The following is a 6,608-nucleotide window of genomic DNA, read 5'->3' as shown; positions in this document are numbered from 1 at the left end:
AATATTTAAACTAAATGTATGTACATGCGCACTTACTTTCCTATAAGCTGATTTAGACTGGCCCTTCATGGGAGAGCATCATGTAGACAATTCACACAACAAGTATCTAAAGGTAGCTTTCAGAAACTCATTCATCAGACATGACTTTCCAGTTGAAATTTTAACCACAGGCAAAGTGATCCAATAAAGCAGATTTGTAAATATAAATAAAAAGTGTTGGGACTGGAGAGATGGCTCAGTGGTTAAGAGCACTGACTGCTCTTCCAGAGGTCCTGAGTTCAATTCCCAGCAACCACATGGTGGCTCACAATCTGTAATGTGATCCGATGCCCTCTTCTGGGCATAAGTCTTTTTAATAAAAAGAAAAAAAGGAGTGATGATCTAAATCTGTAACAGAATGAAAAAAATTATAACCACATGTCCACTTGGTCAAACCCTAAAGATTTTTATTGTTGCTATTGACTTAAGTAAAACTCATTGTTTTATTGTTTTACGTGTGGGTGTTTTGCCTGCATGTCTGTCTAATATCATATATGTGTCTTGGTGCCCAAATAGACGAAAAGAAAGAGCAGGATCCCCTGGGACTGGAGTTACAGGTGATTGTGAGCTGCCATGTGGGTTCTAGGGATCAAACCTTAGTCCTCTGGAAGAGAAGCCAGCCCCACTGCTTAGATTCCAAAACTTCTCTCTTGTACCACCTTTTCAGTCCTAACCCAGGGTCATAATTAACTGCTGCATATCTGACTTTAGGTAAGATGGGCTTGAGACAAGAAGCCTCTTAGACAGCACAGAAGCAACCAAAGAACATAGTGAGACAGACACAGGCGAAAACACAGTGCAGCCCAGGAAGAATAAATATACATATAAAACAAGGGTATCAAATCAGACTCACAGGCTACCAAACAACACAAACACTTCATGAAATCAACAATCACCGTGAAACAACCTAACAAGAAAATTGTGTAGTCCACAACACAATTGCGTTAAGTCCAAGTGGGAGATTAACCTAAATGTGGAGAAGGCCCAAAGAAGACAAAAAGCTAAAGGATGAACTCACCGTGCAGATTCCAATAAACCTCTTCCCTGTCGTAAGAGTTAGTGGCCAAAAGACAGACACCCTTACAAAACAAAGTCAGAAAACCCATTCGTAGGCTTGGATTTTTCAAGACCTACTTTATTAAGGGTTCTTAAATGCTTCAACCTCCTTTCTAGTCCAGCAACCAGAGGTAGGGGAGAAAGAAGTTTAATAGGAAAAGGGTGTTGCGGACCTGTTTAGAAGTAGCTCTTTGTGGCAATTCCACCCTCTGTTGTCAGGACACCAGTAGTCCAGTTCAATAGCAAACACAAAACATGAATTAGTGCTACAATCCAGCAGAAACTGTAAGGCTCCACCAGATCAACAGGAATTAGCAGAAGCAACCAGAATCAGCCAGAATACCATAAAAAGTCATTTGGTGCATTTCTTTCTATGAAGTGAGATCAGCAAAGACCAGGGAAGACCAATAAAGAAACGAGACTAGAGAAGTGTTGCACGGTCAGCAAAGACCAGCAAAGACCAGTGAAACACTGCACATCATTGCAATGCAAGAGCCCCCTCTCACTGTTTATGGGGTCCCATTTATACTCTTTCCAAATATCACACGTCCTCTCAAGAGTCTGTTTCAGCAAAACACCCTCTCACAAAAGAGCTTTCAGAAAAACATCATGTGACCCAACTGAGTTTCCAAAGAAACCAGAAATTTCCACTTCTGTTGGTGGGTCAGTAGTATGATCTGAAACACTTTGTAAGTCCCAATGAATAATGACATCATTCGGGAGATGGCTCAGTTTTTATCCAGGACAAACAGTTTGGGATCTCTCTCCCCCTGGGTTCAGTGTTAAAAAGATTATAGAGATTTTTTTCTCACAGCTGAGGACCGAACCCAGGGCCTTGCGCTTGCTAGGCAAGCGCTTTACCACTGAGCTAAATCCCTAACCCCAATTATAGAGATCTTTTTCTTGGATAAAAACAAACTTCCATCGGTTTCTTGAGTTACCCCTGCATTACCTAGGCTTGGTGTGTGAGTCAGAGGAAGTCCAGGCACACCTTGCTCTACACTGCTATTTGGCTTTCCTGTCGAGATACCTGAGGAAGTGTACCATGGACAGGAAGAGGTAGAGACCTTTGGGGCAGAAATCACTCAGCTCATGTACCTCATTATTGATACTTTCTATTGAAACAAGAAATTTTCCTCTGGGTAATGCTTCTGATACCTTGGAAAAGATATCACTGAGAGCCTGACAGATCCCTCCTAGTGGGACAACCATAAAAAGCTGAAAATTGACATCATCCCCAACCCTCAGAAGTACACTGAGAAAAATGAAGGAGAAATACATTGATCAGGAAGAGCTGAATAAGACTAAACCTACTTGGACTAGAAACCCTGATGATATCACTCAGGAATATGGTGAATTCTATAAGAGCCTCACCCATGTTTGAGAAGACCACTGGGCAGTCAAGCACTTCTCTGTAGAAGGTCAGTTTGGATTCAGGGCCTTGTTCTTTATTCCTCAGTGAGCTTCCTTTGACCTTTTTGAAAAGAAAAGGAGGAGGAAGGGAACGAGGGAGTGCTGGTGGGAGTCAAACTGTATATCCACTGTGTGTTCATCCTGGACAGCTGTGGTGAGGTGATTCCCAATTACCTGAAACTTATCCATGGTGTGGTTGACTCCAAAGACTTGCCCCTGAACATCTCCCAAGAAGTGCTCCAGCAGAACGACATCCTAAAACTCATCCACAAAAAAACACTGTGAAGAAGTGCCTTAAATTGGCTGAAGACAAGGAGAACTACAGGAAATTTTATGAGGCATTCTCCAAGAATTTAAAGAGCTTGGAATCTATGAATGTTGGCACCTCTCTGAGCTCTCACTATCACACCTCTCCGTCTGGAGATGAGATGACTTCTATGTCAGAGTATGTATCTCACATAGAGGAAACACAGAAATCCATCTAGGATATCACTGGTGAGAGCAAAGAGCAGGTGGCCAACTCTGTCTTTGAGGAGTGTGCACAGAAGCAGGGCTTTGAGGTGGTGTATATGACTGGGCTATTGATGAATACTGTCTGCAACAGCTCCAGGAATGTGATGGAAAGAGCCTGGTCTCAGTGACTAAGGAAGGCCTGGAGCTTAGGAGAATAGCTAGGCAAAATTTGAGAATTTCATTCACGAAGAAAATCTTGGATAGGAAGGTTGAGAAGGTGACAACGTCCAATAGGCTTGTGTCTTCACCCTGCTGCATTGTGACAAGCACCTACGGCCAGACAGCCAACATGGAGAGTATCATGAAGGCCTAGGCACTGCGAGACAACTCTGCAAGGAGCTACACGATGGCCAGAACACACCTAGAGATCAGTCCCGACCACCCCATTGTGGCGAGCCTGCAGCAGAAGGCTGAGGCAGACAAAAGTCATGGTTGGCTCTGGTGCTGCTGCTGTCTGAAACTGCTCTGCTCCCCTCAGCTTTCTCACCTGAGGATCCCCAAACCCACTCTGACTGAAGCTACCACATGATCAAACGAGGCCTGGGCATTGCTGAAGATTCGGTGACCGCAGAGGAGCCTCTGTTTCTGATGATACCCCGACTTGAGGGTAATAAGATGCCTCTCACATTTTCGTGATCTAGACTATAGACTCCCTGGGAAGGCCATGCCCTCTGTATATGTCCCTGGGGCTCCCCCAGCAGCCTTGACTGGTCCTGTCCAGAGGAGTCACTTCTGTCCTGTCCTTGTGCCTTAAGGCAGGAAAATCCCCACCCACAGAATAACGGGGTTGGGTTTTGTATACTGTGGTTTGTTTATTTGTTTGTTTTATTTTGTTCTGAAATTAAAAGTATGTAAAGTAAAGAAGATTGGAGACTTTCCTGCCCTTGAGGGTGATTAGAGAGGAGAGTGGGAGCAGGAGGGAGAAGCAAGGTCAGAGGAGGACAGTGAGAGAGAGGCACGGAGCAAACTGTGTTCTTTAGACCTCATCTTTACTTTCCTACTCTCTAACATCACTTTGTTTTAATCTCCATGCGATTTTCAAAGCTCTCATTGACTTCTTGCTAACTAGTAATTTCATCATTTCCTCCCTTACATGCTTTTAAATTCCAATTAAAGGAGGCTGACAGATTGTCAACTTCTCAACTTCTAGTTCAGCGAGAAAAACATGAGAAATATCGCATGTTTTCCCAATTTCCCCCAATACTTTGAAATTGAATTTCTACAACTATTCTAAAAAAAAAAAAATAGGGCCCTGGGGGGTCTCAAGAAAATGACCGCACCACTCAAAGTGTTTTGGCAAGTTAGAAAGTTTCAGGTCTGCTGAAGCGTGTGTGGCTGCCAAATCAAGCAATCACGGGCACCATGCCAATATCCCACGGGCGTGTCCCACGGGGTTTCCTTCCTGTGTCTGATGCGGAGCAGTCAGCACTCATCCTCACGCTCTCGGTTGGCTAACACACAGCAGCTCAGGTTCTAACTGGTGGCTTTTCCCTAAGCATATCCTGGTTCCCGTTTTAGTGTCCTGTGTAGGTCTCTCTCTCTCTCTCTCTCTCTCTCTCTCTCTCTCTCTCTCTCTCTCTCTCTCTCTCTCTCCCTCCCCCTCCCTCCCTCCCTCCCTCTCCCTCTCCCTCCCTCCCTCCCTCTCCCTCTCCCTCCCTCCCTCCCTCTCCCTCTCCCTCCCTCCCTCCCTCTCCCTCTCCCTCCCTCCCTCCCTCTCCCTCTCCCTCTCCCTCTCCCTCTCCCTCTCCCTCTCCCTCTCCCTCTCCCTCTCCTAAAAATAGCAACCTCCTTGTTACCTTTGGGATCCGTATTTTGAGTCAGAGTTCTGTGCTACTTACGGGCACAGTTCCCTCTATTCTCGTCCCAGGACGCTCCTCATGAAGTCTGGGTCCAGTGGTACCTGTTTATAAGAATTCGAGGGGCTGGGGATTTAGCTCAGTGGTAGAGCGCTTGCCTAGGAAGCTCAAGGCCCTGGGTTCGGTCCCCAGCTCCGAAAAAAAGAACAAAAAAAAAAAAAAAAGAAGAATTCGAAAGAGCTCGGGAGCCTGAGTAATCTCCACGTATATGCATCGTCTCAGCTGAGCCAGCAAGGTTCCTTTCCGCTCAGGAATGAGGGATGTGGTCCTGGACTTCCGTGTGAGACCATTGCATGTCCACTGGGAAGTCTCGCCCGACACATTTCACGCTGTTGGGCTGACAGAGCGAGTGCCTTTACAATCGAGTGCTCGTAGAACTTCTAGAAGGTGTGCACACAAGGCTTTCACCAGCAGGAGAGGAGATGAGAGCACTGAGTTTGATATTGGAGGTGTGACGAGGGAAGGCCAAGTGATCAGAGGTTCGGACACATGCTCTGAACCAAGCGGGACGGCCTCTGAATAGAGCACTGGACTATCAGCCGGTCCAACATTTTCTTGAGGAGGCAGTGTGAGCAGCCAGGCACATGGGACCCACACTGCTACTTCACACCAAAGTGGATGATCTTCTGGTGACAGCAGATTGTCCTTGGGGTCCCACACTGAATTGCCAAACGCCTGACATGAAACACAGTCCTCATTCCAAAGAAAACGGGAAGTGGTTTATTCTGAGCCGAATATGAGTGACTGATGCCTGCAAACATGGAGTCGGATTGCCCCAAATAACATGCTCCTTCCACAGTGGTTCTGGGGCTTGGATTCAGGTGGCCAGGCTGGCACCACACCGCCAGCCCTGAAAGCCCAAATTTTACACAGTACCTTAATACAAAGCCTTGTAGACTAGATTCCATGAGCCCATAGCCATAAAATAAAGTCAAGCTTCATTTCTGTATCTGAATTATGACAGCCAGAATCTACATGGGCCTCACTGGGAGAGGCTAACTCCCTTCAAAATGGCCATGAGTGTCCCTGAGAAGTCTACAGAATTGTTCTGTAGATGCTTAGGGACCTAGCCCTCCCAGTCTATCATGGAGCCCTCTTCACAGTTCACACCTCCGCACCCGCTAAGGTGGCCGCTCTTCTGGATCTCTCTCCGATCACAGTCCTCGCCTCAGCCACCTCATCTGAGGTGTGAGTGAACTGTCCTCGCTTTCCCCCAGAACAGCTCTTACTGATGACATTTGTGAGGAACTGGTGACCTGAGGGAAGCTGTAACTTACACAGATGATGATCGGGACTCAGTCAGGAAAGATCTTGGCAGACTGAAAAGTTAAACAAGAGCAACCAATAAAAGTTAAACAATAGAACCAATGCTCCGGGTGTCGTGCCCCCTTGGGAGAGCCTGGTGCATTTCTCCATGCAGCTGAGCTCATGGCCTCCCGGGGTATGGCACTGATGCATCAAATACTCCCTTCCCCAGCTCGTGTGCAAAGATCTGCTTCACTGGGATTCAATCTCCAACGTCAACTTGATGGGGTTTACCCTCACCTAGTTTAGTGAGTCCTCAAGAGGAAAACAACCTACCCTCGGTGTGTGTGGCTGCATCCCCTGGACTGAGGGCTTGGGTGGAATAATAATGGGGAAAGAAAACTATCCACAGGGCACTGGCATCCACCCTCCCGGCCCATCATGACATGACGTGAACTGGCCTACTCTCTGTGCCCTCCATACTGT

The 6,608-nt window shown here is 46.5% G+C and overlaps 1 pseudogene; it reads left to right on the top strand.

The window, feature by feature from the left end:
* The first annotated feature begins 2,359 nt into the window (after positions 1-2,359).
* Positions 2,360-3,807, top strand: Hsp90ab1-ps12 (heat shock protein 90 alpha family class B member 1, pseudogene 12; annotated as a pseudogene).
* Positions 3,808-6,608: the final 2,801 nt, after the last annotated feature.

Source organism: Rattus norvegicus, chromosome 14 (genome assembly GCF_036323735.1).
Source record: "Rattus norvegicus strain BN/NHsdMcwi chromosome 14, GRCr8, whole genome shotgun sequence".
Classification (NCBI taxonomy): Eukaryota; Metazoa; Chordata; class Mammalia; order Rodentia; family Muridae; genus Rattus; species Rattus norvegicus.
The sequence above is the reverse complement of the archived record's forward strand: the minus strand, read 5'-3'. Positions and strand labels throughout refer to the sequence as shown.